Source organism: Protopterus annectens, chromosome 9.part0 (genome assembly GCF_019279795.1).
Source record: "Protopterus annectens isolate FY-2018-M chromosome 9.part0, PAN1.0, whole genome shotgun sequence".
Taxonomy (NCBI): Eukaryota; Metazoa; Chordata; order Ceratodontiformes; family Protopteridae; genus Protopterus; species Protopterus annectens.
This window is the reverse complement of record NC_056743.1, coordinates 1,829,350,234-1,829,372,553: the sequence shown is the minus strand read 5'-3', so window position 1 is coordinate 1,829,372,553 and position 22,320 is coordinate 1,829,350,234.

The window sequence follows — 22,320 nt, the reverse complement described above, 5'->3', positions numbered from 1 at the left end:
ATTATGCCACAGAGATTACTGGGCTACACTTTTCCTAAGGGTGCATTTCAAAGTGGATGTCCTCAGCAGGCTTGTCATAGTAGGGCTATGGGGGGGTAGTGTATGTTCATGGGCCATAAGCCATTCATCCAGAGGTTGACACACCACCCCTGGGCACACACAGTTATATTCCACAAATACATGTATACAGCTGCTAGATAACTACTTCCTTGTACAGTCATGTTGCACAGCTAGCACTTGCACCACACAGTCTGTAATGCTGATGGATACCAGTGGCTAATGTCTACAGTGAGTGACATTTACACCTCATGTGGTTGTAATCATTCACTGTGTGCTTGGGTGTGATAGGCCTCATAATGGATGGCTCCTTGTCACAGTCAGTCTCTTTTACACATCTATGTACATCTAATTCTGGCTTATTATAGTGTGTTGTCCTTGGATATGTGTCTGTATTCCTATCCGCTGTGTGTGCAAGGCATGACTGGTGTATACTGAAGAGTATATGCACTAACATCTGCAAATGCCAGATATGTATGGCCCACTGATGTTTGCAGACATGGGCTTCATTTGTTTAATTGTGTGAGCATGCCCAGCATGACCTTTCAGTATGTTGTTGTCTGACATTGCCTTCATTTCTCTAAGTTTGTGAACATGCCCAGTATGGCCTTCTGCATTGAATGTGTGGATGGATTCCAGGTAGTTTGTGCTCCAGTGCAGACCTTTTTGTTGTACACCTACAGGTAGAACTGTTTCTACAGGGTATGCCTCAATCATTTGGAATATGGGGACATACTGTGCAGGAGATGTGTATTGCAGGTGACTGTGTCTGTGCTGCTTCAGCTGCATGGTACTGCTGTTAGCAAAGATATTCAGACATGTGTACTGTTATAGTAAAAACCACAAACCAGTGAACCCAAAAAAGAAGGAAAAGAGCATTTATTCCTCTGACGTCTCGGCTGGTACCTTCACATGAGAATACTGAACTAACTTCACTCTCCATATTTATAATACATTCATTCAATCAATTATCCAAGAATCCTGTTATTTAATTACTTACAAAATTATTTAAAGCAAAACTCTCCAGTTAAAATCTACATTAATTCCATGTGGTACCAAAGTATCAAATTTTAAAATATAAACTGCTTCTTTATACAATAAAACATTTTTAATAATTTTGTACAAATAATTGTCTACAGCTTTCTTTAATATTGTACCAACTAACCCATGAGACTGACTCTGATGTTCATAATAAAAATGTTCTGCTATTGAGCTAGACATTTTAACATTTTCAATGTCTCTGATGTGTTCAAGCAATAAAAGGACTTTTCATTTCACCAATATAAAACTTATTACAGGGGCATTTAAGTGCATATATAATGCCCTCTGTATCACATCTAAAATTTGCTGTTATACAATGTGATGTTACTGTCCTCATGTACTGTCAGGTGGACATTCTTGCTCACAGTGTTGTCTTCTGGGACAAGGGTGACTGCAGCTGTGTCCGGTACTGTGGGCAAACTCCTACGTATTCATGGTACGTTATGCCATTCTGGAGAGGGTGCTGCAGACACGTGCTGCTGGGTCTGTGTATCCAGTTCTGCACCTTGGTACAGTGCTGATGGAGGATCCCATACTTGTATACCCATCAACATGACAGTATGGCCTTATCTTGCTGTGGCAATGCCTCACAGCTGTACTGATTCACACAGGTTACTCAGAGGCAGGGGCCATGGGTCAGGACATTACCCCTTTTGTGGTGTATGGGCAGGTGTGTAGCCACCCATTTATGTGTTTGCAGCCAGGGATAGTATGTGCACACAGCTTGGTGTCAAGCCCTGCACATTCCATGTTGCCCATGCTCCCACCCCCCTGTTACTCTAACCTCTTTTATACATTATGCATACATTCTCTGATACTTTCCCTAAGGGTATCACCCCATCACAGGTGTTTGTTAGTGTTGGTCCACAGTTCATGCAGCGGGACATGGTGGACATGTTACTGTGGTTTGTCCACATGGCCTTGCATATGGCTTATGTGGAGTGTGGTATCTTGTTATTTGGGTGTCCATGATATAACATGCATTGGCAGTATGTGTGAGACACAGGCCTTTGGCAGAGGCCTGTGAGCCATTAGGTGCTACTGCAGGCCAGATGTGACAGGCTGTTGCATTCTCTCAGTCCTACAGTCTCAGACCACCATACAGTATATACCCCTGGGGTGACAGGGTAGGTGTGATAGGTGTTCATTCCAATGTCTTCTATCAGTCTTGATCAGGTGGTGTGGATACTGGCAGTGTGCTACATACAGCTAGGGACACACCTGCATGGGACACCTCTGCTGCATGCTGCATTCTTCCACTATTGCCATATACGGGTGGGATCATATTGTATGCAGTCCCCACAGCAGGGATATGACGAGAGAGGTACCTGTGAGTAGTGTTTGCATGAGCTTGATGCATATGTGCTATGGACACTACTTGCATCTGACACACAGATATGCATGGGACATTCCAGTTATGCTGGCATGTGCAGGTACATCAGCTGTTTCCCAATACATCAGTTCTACCTCCTTTGTGATCTGCAAGTGTTCAGGCAGACATCCCTGGTATCCCCTACTACAGGACCAGTTAATCTGATGCATACCTGTATGCACAATTCCAAGGGTGTCTCCATTTTACAGTGACACAATATATACTGTATGTCTGGGGTACTTTCCCCTGTGTACTGCTTGTATCTCTAACCCAACAGCCATGCCATGTCAGTCTTTCAGATGGTGACACATATTACCACCAAATATTTAAAATGGCTTACTGCATGTGTTATACTGATGGGAATTGTCTTTGGCACTGCAGTTGTGAGGGCTTGTCCCTGTCATCAGCAGTAGTGGGCAATGGCCACCAGGTCTTACCTCAACATGCATACATACTGACCAATCTCACACAATATGAAACACACACCAACCTAACACACATAAACCTGCATATTGTGCAAATGCTACAACCTATCCTGCTACTTTGGCCATCTCTGAACATCTGTGCTCCACTGGTATTATACCTACTCATACATGTTACTACATTTCTACACAGGATTGAGGGGGGCACACCTGACTGTTACTACATGTCTACACTGATGGGAGGAAGGGGCACACCTGACTGTTTCTACATGTCTGCATAGGAGTGGGGGGCACACCTGACTGTTACTACATTTCTTCACAGGATGGGTGGGCAAACCTGACTGTTTCTACATTTCTACACAGGATTGGGGGGGCACACCTGTTAATACATTTCTACACAGGATTGGGGGGCACACCTGACTGTTTTTACATTTCTACGTAGGATGGGGGGCACATCTGACACTTGTACACATTTGCTATGACTGTACTGGTATGTGAGGTACTCCATTCCAGTCTGTATTCTAACCTGTCATGTTGACTGGAGGTATATTAGTGTACTACAGGTCTTAGCTTTGCTTGACCTACATATTAGTTGCTGACTTCCTACTCTTCAGAACTCACATCCCACTGCCTGACCTGCTGTAGTCTGTCTGTGTACGCCTGGGGGGAGGTTACCCATACGCATAATTCAGAGGTCATAGCACAGCCTTTGTATGTGTTTGTCTACACCTGTCCTGCTGGCTGGGACTGTTGTTGGGTATGTGAACCTCCATGACTGGCATGTGTGAGTCATATGGACAAACATGTGGCCCAGCACATTTCCTGCAGTATGTTTTTTTGCCCTGTGTAGTACTGGCTAATGTGGTTACACCAGCATTTGTTACAGATCTCATGGTGCCACTAAAGGTGTCTACTATCTGCTGGCATACCATTCAGCCACCTGATTCCCTTGCATGCTTACATCCATACCATAGATACATGCAATAACACATTCTACTCCATTCGGCAATTGGTACGTTGAGTGACTTACCTTGTGGGTGTCCTAGTATTGAGGGTGGTGCTGCAGGGCTGCCTACGTCGAACGCACATAGTACACTCCCTACACATGGTTGAGCAAAGGTAGTGTAATGTTTGGCATCCCCTTTACTGTTTGTGAGAGTCAGAGAGAGGTGTTACTCCCCAGGTCCCTCCTGTGTCAGTGTATGTACTATGTGTTGCCTCTTTGCCAATGCCAGGGCACACTGGGCACACCTCCTTCTGCCTACTGGGGCAGGCTCAGGTTGTTCCTCCTCCGAGTCACTCTGTGCCTGTGCAGGCCTTCGCAATGGTGGGGGGCTGTGTTTGCCTGCCCCATGCTGTTCCTGCTGCAGCTGTTTCCACAGGATCATAATGTGTAGCACGGCACATATGATGACAATTTGGGTACATGTAGCTGGTGAGTACTGCAAGGCTCCACCAGATGTGTCCAGGCACCAGAACCATGACTTGAGCATCCCAAACACATGCTCTGTTATAATTCTGGTCTGTGCGTGTGCCTCATTATGGAGTTCTTGTTCGGGTGTGTGTGCATTTCTGATGGGTGTCATCAGCCACAGCTTTAGTGCATATCCAGCATCCCCCACTAGTTGACTGAGAGGGATGTCCCCACTGGCAAATCTGTGGTACAGCTGCATCAGATGCCAGATGTGGGAATCGTGATAGCTTCCAGGGAAGCCAGCCCACACATTATTATTATTCCCTGGGCATCACAAATGACCGGGCAGTTGATGGAGTGGAAGTCCTTACGGTTGATATAGACCCTACCCCGCTCACTGGGTGGTGCTTTGATGCACATGTGTGTACAGTCTATAACACCCTCTACCTCAGGGTATTCTGCTAGTTGGTGGAAAAGTTGCATATTGCTGGCCAACGCCTCATGGGTGTTGGGGAAATATACATGCTCACTGGCATGTGCTTAAATGGCATCCAGGAACTGGTGGAGTACCCTGGATGCTGATGCCTGTGAGATCCCCATTATATCTGCAGTTGGCCTTTGGAACGTACCTGTAGCTAGTATTCTTAGGCCTACATATACCTTGGTATCCACTGGGATGGGTTCCCCTCTGTTAGTTCTGTGTGTCAGGCACAGCTCAACAATTTGCTGTAGGAGGTCCCTGTCCACCCTATAGCACTCCACTATCAACAGCTCATGTAGCCTCTGGTAGGTTACCCTGGGTCTGTACACTCTCCTCCATCTCCTCACTGTGGGTTGGTCGACAGCATTCACATCCTCACCACCCTCAGCTTCTTTCACAAGTTGTTGTATGATAGCTATTGCAGCACCTATCATTTTGTTTTGTTTGTTAAAAGTTTCCCACTTGTATATACCGGTGGTGTAGAGTTTGGGAAAAAAACAGAGAGAAAGGTGTTTGCATGGTTTATAGTAGTGTTCTGGGCTGGGCAGGCCTGCTGCCTGTGTAATTAGCTGATTCTGATACATTTCACCTGCCAGCTATGCTAGTTCTCCTAGATTACCTTCCTACTGCTGTTTTCCCTTCCCATTGCCTTCCTGTTTAAACCCGGGTGTGCCCCGCACAAACAGAGTAATCAAATGTGCACAGAGCTGCTATTTCTTGGTTTACTTTTTTTTCACTTTAAAACTCAGTGTGCAGTGTGCACACCCGCTTAGGCAATGTAAGGAGTGCTAGGCAGCCTCAGACTTAGCTGTGCTAAGCTAAGGGCATGCCCGAGCCACAGGACTCCAATCCGCTTACAGTATGTCTGACACACACCCCTATGATGTCAGCTATCTCCTAGGCTTGCACCAAGCTATTCCTGCTCTTACACTGTTGGGAGCTGACTAGCATACTGGGGAAATCTGGGATTCACTATCATTTCCCTCATTTGCATAGGATTGCCTGTTAATGCATAGTTACATGTCTCACACTGAGCCTCCCCCCTTAGCTACCACTACTCACTGGCCATGTTGTCTTCTGCCTGCCATTGACTATAATGGCAGAATAGTGATTTTAGTTAGAATGCTTATTTTAGGTTTATTTTCTTATTACCTTCGATCCCATTTGCGCGCTGCTGCCCTACGCTTAAACAGCCGAGATCGGCTAAAAAAAAATAAAAGTTGATTTTTTTATTTTTTAAACTGTTTTCAATGCCAATGGCCTTATACTTGGCCATTGGTATGCTTCCTGAATGATATGCACCCTTTATTTGGAGCTGTAAGGGCTCCGTTTTGGAATTTGCAGAAATGTACTCAGTTACTAACCGAGTACATTTCTGCAGATTACTCTACTCCTGCACGGCCAGTTTCCAGCTTCCTGGATCGCAAATTCACCTCATTTGCATGAATTTCTCCTGCAAATGGGGTAATTTGCATACAGGGGCTGAGACCGTGCAGGACTATTGCAGGAGCACTCGTGCACGGCCCTACAAGCTATTCTTGGATCGCACGGCAGACATATTGCCTGCCTGAGCTACTGCACTAATCCTGCATGCCATTCAAGGCTTGCAGAATCTGGGAGAATATTTTTAACAAATGATGAAAGATTATAAACAGAGAAACTTTGGAGAGGGAAGATTATCTGGAATTTGGGAAATGATAGATATTCTGCAACAGCTGTATTGTGTAGAAATACTGTAAAGATATTAGATGTAACTTTAGCAGAAATGGGAAGATAAACCATTGTAGATTTAAAATGGAAAGTTTATAGAATTATAACATATGATTATATTAATTGTAAAGAATGGGAAAGCTTGTATCATCAGACTTTTAGGCCATGCAGTGATAAATATTAATACTATAACAACAGGAGACTTCAGTTGTGATTCAAGAGGCATAAAAAGAAAGGAAATGATATAAGAAAAATATTAGCTGTGATAAGTTAAAACTTTAGAACAAAAGTTCATGGACTTACAAAAGGGGTATATAGAGAGCTGAAATAGTTCATTTTGTAGTATAGAAGTTTTAGTTCTAGGATAAGGGGAGGTAGCTGAAACAGGATTTTCTGATCATCTTGCAATATAGCTACAGATAAAGGAAAGCAAGGAATGTATAAAACAGGCAAATGGATTAAGTAAAATCAGATGACAGTTATGAAAAAAGGTGTGGTGGTCTAACAGAGATGAAAATTTCCTATGATTGTAAAGGAAATTATGAATATGTGTAAACATTTTATATATCTATATATTGTACATTTGTAAATATGTTGTCAATAAGAGTTATTTTATATATAAATAAATGACTCATATGTTTTTCAATAGGTTCCATAGGATCTTTTACATCCACCCTGAACTGCCACCAACTGAAGTAGATAAGGCCTCAGTTTAATATCTCATCTGAAAGACATCATACTCAAGAGTGCAACACCCTTTTATGCTGTACTGCAGTCATAGCAATCCATATAGCTAGAGTGGGAACAGAATTATAGCTGTCTGCACCGAAGGCAAATGTACTACCTGTTGCACCAATGATACCATAATAATTCTGTGATTCAGAAATATCTGTATGAGATTTTGTCTCTGGTCTATCTTATTGCTATCAAAGTTCATGTGTATGTCATTTCAGCATATCTGCCTATTTATCCTCCTCTTTAAATGCATCATCATTATCAATAACCCCCTTTTTCCCAATTTTTACATGGGGTTGAGGTGTAATGTCAGCTCTCTATATTCAATGCCATTCTCCTATCTTCTTCGACACTCATGTCTGACTGTTGCAGGTCATCTCTCACACAATCCATCCACCTCTTTGCTGGACACCCTAGTTTCCTCTTTCCTTCTTCCTACCTGTCCCAAAGGTTACGAAAACCATCATAATTTCTTCTCATTGATCTTTTCTGCAACTGGAGCTACTTTGGCTTCTGCTCGTATGTCCTTAGTTCTTCAACTGTACCACAGTGTGCATCCTACCACCATTCTCTGGGACTTCATTTCCATCACTTCTAGCTTCCTCATCAGCTCTGCCTTTACTGCTCAGGTTTCTGTACCATACAGTAGTACTGGTCATACCATTGTTTTGTACATCTTACTTTTAAGTTTCTTTGTCATTCATGCTTCTGTCATTCATTACACCTGAGATGCTACACCAGTTGGCTGCAGCCCCTCTGATTCCAACTTTGATTTCTTCATTCAGATTTCCCTTCTCCTCAACCATCTCTCTGAAATACCTGAAGCTATTAACTTGTTCTACTATCTTCCCCTCTATCTCAGTTCTCAGCTTCTTCTGATTTCCCCAATTTGCTGCCATTACCACTGCCTTATTTGTGCTTAGTTTCATCCCATGTGCCTTTAGTTTTGCATTCCATTCCCCTATAATGCCACATCGTCTGCATACGCCAACTTTGTAGACCTGTTCCTTCTGTCCTATTTGATAATGTAGTCTATCACTAGTATGAACAGCAGTGAGCTCAGAAATGAACTCTGATGCACATGACTCCCACTGGGAACCCCTCTGTGAAACCCAGCTCTGTTCATACTTGAGTCATTGGATCCTTGTACATAGCCTGCACTAGTTCTACCAATGACTCTGGAACTTTGAACCACTGCAGCACTGCCCAGATCAACTTTCTTGGGATCTTGTATGCTTTCTCCAAGTCTAGGAATGCCCAGTTGGACTCTTTCCTCCTCTCTAGCTTCTTCTCAACTATCTCACTGCAAACATCGGGCCAGTTTTACTGCATCATGATCTGAATCTGAACTGCTCATCTCCAGTCTTATATTGTACTACTCTGCGTATCATTTATCAATCAGAATTGGGTCTGATATTGCATACTTGCTAATAATATAATATAATATAATTTAATATAATATAATATAATATAATATAATATAATATAATATAATATAATATAATATAATATAATATAATATAATATAATATAATACATACATACATATATACATCATACAGAGCCTATTGCTTGTCTCTGGACTAATTCCTATGTGCTCTCATTCTACTGCTCTGCCCTCTGTTGTGCATTATACCCCACTCACCCCACACTCTCTCATCATCCCCCCAGTAGGGTGTAAGTGAGTTACATAGCAAGTGTTAAAAGACAATCAAAATGATTAAAGTATATGTTATATTTACTTGACCAAGTGATTTGTATTTATTTAACTGGTGCTTTACAGACATTGCTGCTTACATAGATTGTTGCTAAACCTAATTTCTAACTGTAAATGTACTTTTGACTAGTTGATTTATGTCAACAATTTTTGTAATGTTGCCCAGTATTTGTCATCAGAATTCCACTGTTTTTCATAAAGACTGAATGGGTATTATATTAGCAAAACTCTTTACAACTGGTGTTACAAAAGCTATCAAGATAATGTAAACTGTAGAGATCCCATGGAACTATGAAGTCATTTCATTGCCAAGAGAGCTTGTTAGGATGTAGGTTAAATGCTTGAAGTGGGTTTAAAGTAAGTACTTGTTAAAACTTCTGTTCAATTTAAAGTGCTTGTGAAGGTTAGGGCTATTTTAACAACATTTTTCTTGCCTTAGCCTTAAGTTTTCAGTTTGCCTTTGATGTTCTGGTACTAAAAAGCTGCTTTTTGAAAGATGAATGTTCTTAGATTGAATGGGTATTAACAAAATAGTGCTGTTTGCTATGTTCTGAGGATGTGTTGTTTAAGACAACTGACTTTCCAGTAAGCCGGGTGATCCTACCACAGCAACTGTATTGCATAAATTAATTTCTATATTAAGAAACCACTTACAAAATCAGTGCATTTACTGATGGCAGTGTTCATCTTATATATATATATATATATATATATATATATATATATATATATATATATATATATATATATATATAGTTCATCCCATAGTAATTTAATTGAATTTCTGCTGAACATTGAATGCATCTCTTATTTTTTTTTCAACAGGTTCACTGCAAACGTCCCTAAAGTATGCACACAGCAGACTCATCCAAAAGGCAGTATGAGTCCACTCAATCCACCCACCATTTATTCTGGATAACTTTTGTGCTACCTCTGCTCTAGAGCTTTAAGTAAGTGTTAGGCAGTCAGTATTTTCTCTGTGTATTTCAGCCTGCAAAGTGACTAGTCTGAAGACAAGTGCTTCAGTGTCCTCATTTGTAAGCAATAGCCTTATAGTCTCTAAACCCTCCTTCACAGACATACTGCTGGTCAGCTTTTGCTTTCTCCTTCCTAACAGACAATGACATTTACTCATACTACTCTTGTGCAAACTATTTCTTTCTTTTTCATTTTCTTCACCTGTTCTAGACTTGCTATTCTGGTTATTTATATCCTCTTGCCTTTCTTAAGTGGAACTGCATGCCTTCAAGGATGCCACCCTTGGTCTCACCCCTTCCTTTCATATTTCTCCTTGCCCAAGACAGTTATTAAGCCACTTTCAACTCTGAGCTAGTGTTTGTTCACAGCCAACATTTACTCAGTGCACTCAACTGTCTCTTTAGTGTGTTTTTATTTGGCTATAAAAGAGACCCTGCAAATAGATATGTATGTAACAGTGAAGTTTGCAGTTTGAACACCAGTCTGTGGCCTATATTTTTATGTAAAATATAAATATTTTGGTACCCTAAAACAAAGAACTTTGTCCACTATAATAGCTCCATTTTCTTAGACCATAGCAGTCCCATTGGTACTTTCTCCTTCAACTGTGCTCCATTGATTGTTTTAGCAGTCCACTGTCTCCCTTCCTTAAGTTTATTTCTCCTTTACCCCAGATGCTTGTATAACCACTTTCAATTCTGAGCCAGTATTTTTCCTGACCTGCAGTCCTGCATTTTGGATTACTTTTTATCATGGTTTATTTTGTTGATCTTCAGGGTAACTTTTGGACTTTGCAATTCAAAGTCCATAGAAAACTCCTTACCATTGTATAGTTGTTCAAACAGTCAAGTGCAATTTTTTACAAATGTATATCACCATTAGTCAAGTTAAGCTGATATTTGACTAACACTCCTACTAAAACTGTGTCCTAGAGCAAGAAAATGAAGAGTTTCATCTACTGGCACAGAGGCCTTTTAAGCTGAATTGTTCCTTTTATTTAACTCTCTGAGCAGATCTGTGGCTGCTTAAGTTTTTCTCTGTCTTTTTGCCAAGTTTTCAACCTGCTTCATTCGCTGTTGCTAATGTTCACTCCACGCCTCTAAACTACCCTACCCACAATTCCCACTCACCCTGTCTTACTCTACATTTATACTTCCATAGCACCGCCCACATATCCCACAAACCAATACCATCATTCCTTCCAGAAAAAAATCAGTAGAATTACTAGCAATGGCAACACTCGCTGTAGTTTAACACACATTTCTTTCTCAAACTGCCCTGCTTCTTGCCCCCTATAACTATCTCTACAACCAACCTAGTACCTTCCTCACATTTACTAATCCTAATTTACAGCAAAGATAAAATTCGAGTTAAATAAAATGTTCCTAGCTCTTATTAGTCTACTATTCCACCTAACTCTACTAGCCTTCAGCACCAATTATCAAATACACCTCCTTCAAGTACATAAGACTTCAACCAGTCCTCACAAAGAATATCCACATCTACCCGTCCTGTCTTTCTCCATAGCACCATATCTCTACAAACAAAAAGCATCTAATTTATTTATTTATAAATATCTTAAACTAAGTATTCAAATTTATGATCAAATACCAAACCAAGACCAGAATATAACTGGCCACACTCTTCCCTTCTGTAAAATATCAGTTCAAAAAATTAGTTGAGTTATTCATCCCAACCCAGGTCTCACTGTTCTTAAAACCATCACTTCTAACCCCAAAATAAACCAATCACCTAACACCTCTCAACAAAAAACAGAGCCCAAATTCACACACTAAATAAGAAGTATGCAGAATAAAATCTATGACATATATGTCTGCCTTGCCACATATGATGTAGTCATAGCTACTGAAACCTGTTTAAAAAAAGAAATAAAGGATAATGAGATCACCCCCCCCCCCCCCCAGGATGTAATATACTCAGGCATGACAGACAAAACAAGCATGCAGGTGGTGTAGTAATTGTAAACATTACCTAACCATCACCTTACTCCCTCAGGAAAACCCCACATTTAAGAATGCCAAAATTCGAATAACACTCCTAAATATCAACAATAGGAAAGCTATATGTTTAACAAAAAATTATATACCACCAAGGAATAACATTCATACTGCTAACAACATCTTGTATAGGATATCCCAACAAATTAACCATGAAACAATAATACTTGGAGACTTAAATATAGACTGGCAACTCATAAATTCCACCACCCCCACTGAATCCATAAACTTGTACAACTTCAGACAATTAATAATCACACCTACCAGAATAAACACAACTTCATGGAGACGAGACTCTTTACAAACAAACCAGACAAACTGACAAAAGTAACTGGTGAATCTGGGAATCTTGAGGCAATGTTACAACTGCCTCATGTACACAGACAACCCTCTCCTCCTCCCAACAAATTCCAACACATGTGAGAGATGCAACCATATAGCCAAACTGGAGGCTAAGCTCTCTCAACTCAGTACTGGCGTAACCAGTCAGGAGGAGAAGGAAACCACACTCACTACAATTCCAGTCTCACATAGACCTACCACGAGAACAAACCAAACACATAAACACACAAAAACATACTCGGAGGCTCTAAATAAAAATCTGCCTAAGCAGCAGAGACCTCCAAAGCAGACACTCAAGCAACCGCTACCCCAAAACAAAACACGTGCAACACATAGCTCACAAAGCCAGTGTGCCAAACAGTCACAGCCCTTAAGGCTAAACAACACACCTGATACACTTGTAATAGGTGACTCTATCGTCAGGCACACTGACGTCCCGCTCACCAGGCTGAACAAGGAGAAGGTCATGGTGAGCTGCCTATCGGGCGTTAGGATCCACCACATAACACAAGCACTCAGGTCACTCCAAGGCAAGTACAAATATGACTCAGTCATTGTCCATGCTGGTGTGAATGACCTGAGACATACCTCCCTGGACTACATGAAAAGAGACATAGAGGAGCTCTCTGAGCATGTAGCCCAGGCCGGTATGACCCTGACCTTGAGTAGCATCTTACCCTCACCAAGAATGATGCCACAATATGAAGACAAGATGATCAATTTCAACAATTGGCTTAAGTGTTGGTGTCATTCAAAGGGGATCCAATGCCTGTCAGCCTGGGATGACATGCTCGACAAGCCACGATGCTTCACTAGGGATGGCTTGCACCTGTCACCCCTGGGCTTTTGGATATTGGCAAAGGCACTTGCTACCCCCATAGTGCCTTTTTTAGGCAAGGCTCAAAAGACAAACCCACCTCCATAGGTATCACAAGGGATAAGAAACTAAGAGTAATGCTACTCAACGCCAGAAGTCTAAACCTCAAGATGCACGCACTCGAAGCTCTCCTTAGCATGGAGAACATCGATATCTGTGCAGTAACAGAAACCTGGTTCAAGGCTCCCAAGAGCACCCCAGCACTACCAGGTTATACCTCATACCATGCTTTTCGGCCCCAAAACTTGGACCGAACCACAAAAGGAGGGGGGAGTATCAATATTCATCAAAGATACCCACACCTCCAGGTTGGTTGCACAGCACGAAGCATCAGAGACTATCCATGTGCAACTAACTGTGGGTAAAACTGCCTTCCAGTTTATAGCCTGCTACAGACCATCCTCCCAAACACAGGAACCCCACTCGGCCTTCCTGAGAATACTGGAAAATATGAAGGTCTCTCCAAACACCATTATATTGGGCAACTTCAACTACCCAAACATAGACTGGGAGCATTACTCTAGCTCCAACACCCTAGCCCAAAGGTTGTTCCTAGAATTTATAAACTCAAATGCTATGGAACAACTTGTTACCACTCCCACAAGAGGGGAAAACATACTGGACCTAATCATCACCAACATGGGGACACTATGCTCCAGACCAGAAGTGTATCCCTCACTGGTAAGATCAGACCATAAACTAATCTCACTGGATATTCACATCACGACCCCACCCCCTGCCCAGAAAACCACAGTGAAAAACTTCTCTAAAGCAAATTTCACATGCCTCAAAACCGAGGCGAAATCCTTCAAAGCCCCCGGTCCTGTGGAAAATACAGCCCAGACCGCAGAATCCTTTATAAACGCATTCTATGAACACCTTCAGGAATGCATGGATCATGCAATCCCAAATAAAACCAAGACCCAATCCTCTAAAGGCAGACATCCTGTCTGGTGGACCCCAGCCATAAACAAACTATACAATAGAAGGAGGAAGCTACTACATGATAGAGCAAAATCCCAAAAAGGGAAGGCATCTCTGATCAGTATTAGCAAAAAACTGCAGGCACTCATAAAATCGTCTAAGGCCAGCTTCGAGAGAAAAATTGCACAGGACACTAAGGATAATCACAAGGCTTTCTTTAGTTATGTTAGGAACCTGGGTGGGAATTCCCAGATATGCTCAGAATTAGTCCAAAATGACAAAAAATACACCGAGCCCACAGACATTGCCAACATCCTAGCTGACAGGTTCAGTGCAAACTTCTCCCCCCTCCCCACCAAAAGGGCAAATATCTATCCCAACAGAGTGCTGCCCCCCTGACATCTCAGATGCTCAGGTAAGAGCCGCCCTCTCCAAAGCAAAAAACACAGCATCAGTGGGACCAGTTGGTGTCCTGGGCTGCGTCCTACATGAACTCCAAGAAGAGCTAAACCCAAACATAAAACTACTGTTCAATCTTAGCCTTACTACAGGATATGTACCCAAAGAGTGGTGTACAGCAACAGTGGTCCCTCTCCACAAAGGTGGTGCCTCAACGGATCCTGGAAACTATCGCCCCATAAGCCTGACTAGCTTGGTCTGCAAAGCTATGGAAAGGATCATCATGGACCTCATAAATAAAGATATTGGGGACCTACAGACACTGGATCCTACCCAGTTTGGCTTTGTTAAGAGCAGATCCTGCCTCTTAAACCTGGTCAATTTCTTTGAAACAGTCAGCAAGGCCATTGACGAGGGGAAGGTGGTCCACACAGCCTACCTGGACCTCGCAAAAGCCTTCGATACAATACCCCACTCGGGCATTATAGATAAGCTCACCAGCTTAAATATAAACCCCTATGTCACTAGATGGGTTGCAAACTGGCTCAAGGACAGAACTCACATGGTTAGAATTGCTGGAGCCATGTCAGACTCCAAACCAGTTACAAGTGGCGTCCCACAAGGCTCAGCCCTGGGACCTCTCTTGTTCGGTATATATTTTTTGGCGGTACAGGCCAACACGGAAGGACTGTGGCTGACCAAGTTTGCAGATAACTGCAAACTGGGCGCCATAATCAACTCTCCAGCCGACAAAAGCATCCTCCAAAAGGGCCTTATAGAAACAGACAATTGGTGCCACAGCCATGGCCTCAAGCTAAACGCCAAAAAGTGTATAGTCATCCCCTTTGGCAAAAACAAAGTGCCCACAAATTACCACATAGGTGGTAATCCATTAAGTACAGAAGAAGTCATGAGGGACCTGGGGACCCAAGTTGATAGTAATCTCTCATTTGACAACCACGTGGCCAAAGTGGTTAGAAAAACATTTTATATAGCCCACCTAATCATGAAGGGATTCACATCTAGATCAGGGGAGGTCATCGTGCCTCTTTACTCATCCCTCATCAGGCCCATAATTGAGTACAATGCCCCTTTTGGGATGTACCTTATCAGACACCTGCAGCAACTGGAAAGACCCCAAAAGTACCTCACCAAGAGGATCAAAGGGCTCAAACAGATGCCATATGCTGCCCGGTTAAAGAAACTCCAGCTCTACTCAGTGGCATACCGCCTGCTCAGAGGCGATCTGTGCCTGACGTATAAAGCCATGTCCAACCCGGAATTAATGGACATGCTGCACCTCAGAAAATCCAAATCCCATCGAGCCACGCTCGAGAGACTTGAACCTCAGCACTGAAATAAATAGGACATGCTGGAGGGACAGATTCATAACCCAGAGGCTCCCTTCACTCTGGAATAAAATCACAGTCCAGGTTAGGCAGAGTCCCACATTGACTCTCTTCAAGAAGAATCTTGATGAGTGGATGGGAGATCGTAGGTTTACCCCGGCTATCACTTCTGTGTCACTGTTAGACAGAGGCACAGTATACTAACCTCAAAAAAAGGCATAGCAAAATTAATTTAAAATGGGTGGCGAAAGCCAAACACACTCTGGCTAGGCTTATAAATGCCCTAGGGCAGATAGCCTAGTATGAACCTATGAACCTAACAACAAACCACAAGCCAGTAAAAGCAAAACAAAGTAATTTATTAACATTCTGGCACCTCGACTAAAAGAAGCCTTCAAGTACAAAAGTAGGCTGACTCTCAGATAGCATAGATGACCACATACCAACATATGCTATTAGAACACACCATAACCTAAATAAACATATTATCCATAATCAAATATGAAATACAACCAATTTCGGCAAAGATATTTTCAATGAAACACCAAAGCAATATAACTGGAATGTACTTAAAACAACACCAATAGATACTGCTGTAGAACACTTTTATAATATATTCTTACAGACCTTAAATAAACTAGCACATGTACATAATAAAAGAGTAAAGTATACCCCCCCCCCCCAGTGACTGGCAAAAGTAACAAAAAAAAATCATGATAAAAAGGGATAAAGCCTGGAAAAAATGGTATACAAAGAGAACAAAAAATGCCTTCTGGCAATTTTGACATCTTAGAAACCTTGCAAAACTCCATGTCAAACAGGACTAGCAGATATACAATACCAACCTACAAGACAAACATCTAAATAACACAAAACAAAGTACGAAACCAGCAAACCAATAAAAAGAACACAGCCCAGCAAATCAGGACCCGAAACTAGCAGCAAATTGTTCCAAATATGATGAAATTACTAGCGGTAGCAAAAGAGTTTTATAGACAAATGATCTTTATTAGGACAAACCAAATAATCCACAAACGATCTTTGTTAGGACAAACCAAATAATCCAAGCGCTTTCACCCGCGTACTGTCGGGCTTTTTCAAGGAAAATCTCTGAACACCATTGTGCACCTCTTTAAATAGTTAATTCAAGTCACATGATAAAATTAATTAATATCCATTATGCTTTAAAAAAACTTCTGCCTTTAAAAAAGTAATGCATTTAGTTTGAAATTTTCTATACATTCAAGTTTACTATCGCATTCTTTTAATTTATAATTGAATGCACTCAACATATATAACTAATAAAAACTTGAATAATATATCCTTAAATGCTGTATTTCATGATTTGAGTACATTAAATTCATTAAACACATAAAAAACTTCAAATTTCTTCTTTTAAAATAATAAAAGAACATGATAATAAATAATAAATAAAAAATGTCTATAATAAACTCTACATTCATCCAACTATTTCAGTAGTCTATTGTTTATTTTAAACATGTAGAGTTTAATAAACTAATCTTTCTCATTGCTATAAATGTGAGTAAACAAAGAATCATGTTTAAAACCTTCACTAGCAATGTTCAATATAATAATCCGTAAATAATGTAAAATATGTGATATATGTAAAATATGTAAAATATAGTTAGGCTTAAAATGTTAACCCTTTGTCAAAAGGGCGAGCATGTATATAAATGTGAATTAAAAAACTGTATTGCAGTATGTCATTTAAGGGAGTGTTGACTAGAACTATTATAACCTTGCTTTTCTCATTTTTAACACACTCATGATATTGATAGAGTCATTTAAACCGGGAGTCTTTGTAGAGTTTAATTTTAACTGCCAATATAACTCGCGATACTCTAACGTTGTCTCCCAGTTACCACCTCTAATGTCTTGTGTGACTTGCACTAATATAAAAAATGTCACGTTCATTTTTTCACACATTAGGGAATGTTTATAAAAGGCATTACTCTCTTTCTGTTTCATAACATCATTAAAATGTTCATAAACTCTTCTCCTTATGTGTCTTTCAGTTTTTCCTATGTAAAAACTATCACAGGTCATACATATCCCTACATATACTACCCCCCTCGTGGCACAATTGTAATATTTCCTAGCAGTAAAGTTAAATTTCCTAGAGGGAATACTAATCAGTTCCTGACTGATCATGGCATGACATTGCTTACAATTACTGCACGGGTAGGTGCCAACTCTCCTTTTGTTTTTGTTGCTCTCTAAATTATGTTTCATTTCAAAAATCTCTTTCAAGTTTTTATTTCTTTTCCTGACAAAATGTGGTCTTTCTGAAATGAAAGTTTTTATATCTTCATGAAAACTAAGAATGGGCCAGTATTTAAAAATAGTATCTTCAATTTCTTCAGAATTCTTGTTGAAAGTATAAATAAAACTGCTTTTACCATCTGTTGTGTTTTTACAGTTGGTCTGTGGATTATTGATAGTACCTACTCGTAACAGTGGTGGATACAACGTGTCCCTTTTCTGACTGATATCCTGAATCAAATCTTCAAATAATTTGTCGGGATAGCCTTTTTCTAAAAAGAACGTTTTCAAAATCCTCACTTCTTCATTAAAATCTTCTAGGGTACTACACATTCGAGAAGCTCGAATTAATTGACCCTTAATAATACCCCTTTTTTGGAAGTACAGATGTCCGCTGTTATAATGAAGGTAGGAATTAGAGAATGAGCTTTTTCTATGTAGTTTAAATTGAAAACATTGATTTTCATAATCTTTAACAATAGTTACATCCAGATAATGTAATTTGTTCTTATCTATATTATGTGTAAATTTAAAAAATGCTGTTGTGTTACTGATATAATGCAAACATTCAAAAAATCTCTCTTCACTACCCTTCCAGAAAATACAAATGTCATCCAAAAACCTCCTATAATATAAAATATCCTGGTGCCATTTACTCGAAAAAATGTATTTCTTTTCCCAGAAATACAGCACTATATTTGCATATGAAGAGGCACAGGATGCTCCCATTGCCACACCTTTTCTCTGACGATAAAATTCTCCATTGAAATGTATGAAATTGTTTTCAAGGATAATTTCCATAAGTTCTACTAATAAATTGATAGTTGTGGCAGTTTGGACTATTTCTGTTGCTAAAATTTGATTAAAGCATTCTAATCCAATTTCATTTGGAATTCTGGGGAAAAGGTCTATCTCATCCACTGTGACCATCAAAAGTTTGGGACAGAACATACTTTGATCTAAATTTCTCAAAAAATCCCAAGAATCCTTACAAATATGGTCCACACTAACCACAAAAGGTTTTAAAATGATGTCAATAAATTTAGCCAAGGGTTCAGTAATACTGCCAGATCCTGATACTATTGGTCTAAATTTAAGTGGTTCTAGACCTTTGTGTGTCTTGGAAATACTGAAAATTTGAGCAATTCTTGGTTTATCTACATATTTTGGCATAAACAATATTTATTTCATTCTTAGATACTATCGCATTCTTTTAATTTATAATTGAATGCGCTCAACATATATAACTAATAAAAACTTGAATAATACATCCTTAAATGCTGTATTTCATGATTTGAGCACATTAAATGCATTAAACACATAAAAAAAACTTCAAATTAAAAGAATGCAATAGTGAACTTGAATGTATGGAGAATTTCAAACTAAATGCATTACTTTTTTAAAGGCAGAAGTCTTTTTAAAGCATAATGGATATTAATTAATTTTATCATGTGACTTGAATTAACAATTTAAAGAGGTGCACAATGGTGTTCAGAGATTTTCCTTGAAAAAGCCCGACAGTATGTGGGTGAAAGCGCTTGGATTATTTGGTTTGTCCTAACAAAGATCGTTTGTGGATTATTTGGTTTGTCCTAATAAAGATCGTTTGTCTATAAAACTCTTTTGCTACCGCTAGTAATTTCATCACGTTTGGAACAATTTGCTGCTTGTTTCGGGTCCTAATTTGCTGGGCTGTGTTCTTTTTATTGGTTTGCTGGTTTCGTACTTTGTTTTGTGGTGTGCAATACTTCAGCCATGGCAGAAGGAACGGAACTGGGCAGTTTAGCGGAAACGCCTAAACTCCTAAGAGATGACGTAGACACAACGCCAGTTACGCATCAGATTTTGAACATGCTTACTCAACTATCAAATTCCATCAATGAGCGGAATAAGCTAACAGAAAAAGAAAGAGAAATTCCATGTAATCAAATGCAGTTCATAGACAGAACTACTAAAAGTGTGAAACCAGGAACATTCCTTTCTAACAACAATAATACCACTACGAATGGGGCAGGTAACAGCATTTGTTCTAATGGACATACAGCTCAAATCAGAGATAAGACTTCTAATACTAACTCAATTAACTCCGAGGTGAAGAATTTTGATTTCAGAGCTTGGACTGCTAAACGATTTATTTTTAAAACAGGTACAGTGAATAAAGAACTTGATTCAAATATTGAACATTTACTTAGTGAATTCAAAGATAAACTGTACCTGTACAAAAATAATCAGTTAGAAATAGATTATTTAGGGGGGCGTGGCCACGGATGAACACAGGATAGCAGCAGATTTCTTCAGCTCCACCAACATAACTACATTAACAGGAAATTATTACTTCAAAATTCAACTAATGGAATAATTTTCTTTCTAAAAATGTTTGGGATATCATTACCTTGAATAATATCCAAAAAAGAAAGAAAATTTAACTAATTTTCCTGTCAGAAATCTTTTTGGAAATTTCTCTCTCATCACTTCTGTTCAGAATGAGTTCCAGCAAGGCTAACAGTCCGGATTCCAGCATTAAGAAAGATCTTCAGACATTATTATCAACTATACAGCAACTAACAACTAAAATGGACAGACTGGATGTTAAAATTGATAATTTTATAGAGAAAACCACAAAACAAATGGATGTGCTACACCAAGATCTACAACATCAGAAAGCTCAGATAACAGGTATAGAAGAGACACTTAATGATATGGACAACAGAATTAAGGAAGAAGAAATAAACACTGAATTCTTATTGAAACAAAACACGCACCTTCAATCCAAACTAGATGACTTCAAAAACAGATCCAGACGCAACAATATAAGGATTTTTGGACTGCCAGAAAATATAGAAGGTAATAACATTACATCTTTTTTAAATACTTGGCTTCCCAAAACTTTAGATCTGTCAGAGGCATTTTCTTTTGGCATTGAAAGAGCCCATAGGTCTTTATCTATTTCTAATACAAATAAAAAGTATCCTAGATCAGTTATTGTAAGATTTTTATCATCTTATGACAAGGAGATGGTATTAAAATCTGCATGGGCTAAATCACCTATAAAAATAAATGAAGCAACTGTGCGCTTTGACAATGACTATTCTTCTTTGGTAATATCAAAAAGAAAGGTCTTTTTACCATTAATAAGAGAGCTTAAGAAAGCACAGTTCAAAACTCATCTTTTCTTTCCTTCCAAACTAAAAATCTTTTTACCTGATAGCCCTAGAATTTTTGAAGACCTGGACTCTGCTTTGTTGTATATTAAAAAAAAATATATTAGACAAAATAGAGGATATGGAATGGGCAAATCCTTCGTTAAAAAGAATGGCAACAGGAACTTCTTGGAAGACATCAAAGAAACAAAAAAGACTAAAAAACAAATGACATGTTTTATATTTCTTTGAACTCTTTAATTACAGTTTCTGCATTTACAAGAAAACCAAAAATATCTTAATGATTTGTACAAAGTTATTTTAATGTGCAAGAACTGAAGTTTGTTTTATGAATAATCAAACTTTAATGAGGAACAAATAACCTGATATAAATCAACTTGTTTCTCTTTTATGACAAAGAGACCTAAGGTTAGTAATATGATACATTTTCTTTCTTTTCTTATTTTAAATAATAGCATTCTCTTTAAACTAAACACATAGGGGAGGGCGAGGGAGGGCAGGGAGGGGGGAAAGATGAAAAGAAGGAAAAAAGGGGAAAAATAATCTATTATCTCTTTAAAATTATTTATGCTGTTTAAGTATTACTGCTATATATTATACTATGACTAAATTGCTTAAATACATGATATTAAATAATATGTCATGATATAACTGCAGTTGACTAGAACTAAAGCAGTTGTAAGTAATATGTCTCAGGTTTTACTTTATTAAAACAAACAGCAAGTAAATATCTATGTAGGTACTTTTTTTTTTTTAGGTAACAAGGTTCTGATAATACTGATATGTGTTTGTAACATACTCTGAATGAGAAAATGAACTGGGACACATAAATGCAAGTAATGTTTATGTTAAATAATTGAAGGCTTGGTTTCACTGCCATAGAGACTGCAATGACTTGTGAAGTGCTTCGAGAAGGTTTTACACTGTATAAATCCATTTGCATTCAAAATGAATGTTTGTCACTTACTTTTATTAAAATTCCGGCCAGAATGTTATAAGAGACAATTTAAGTTATAGGTATCCTCGGGAATAGTGTCCTC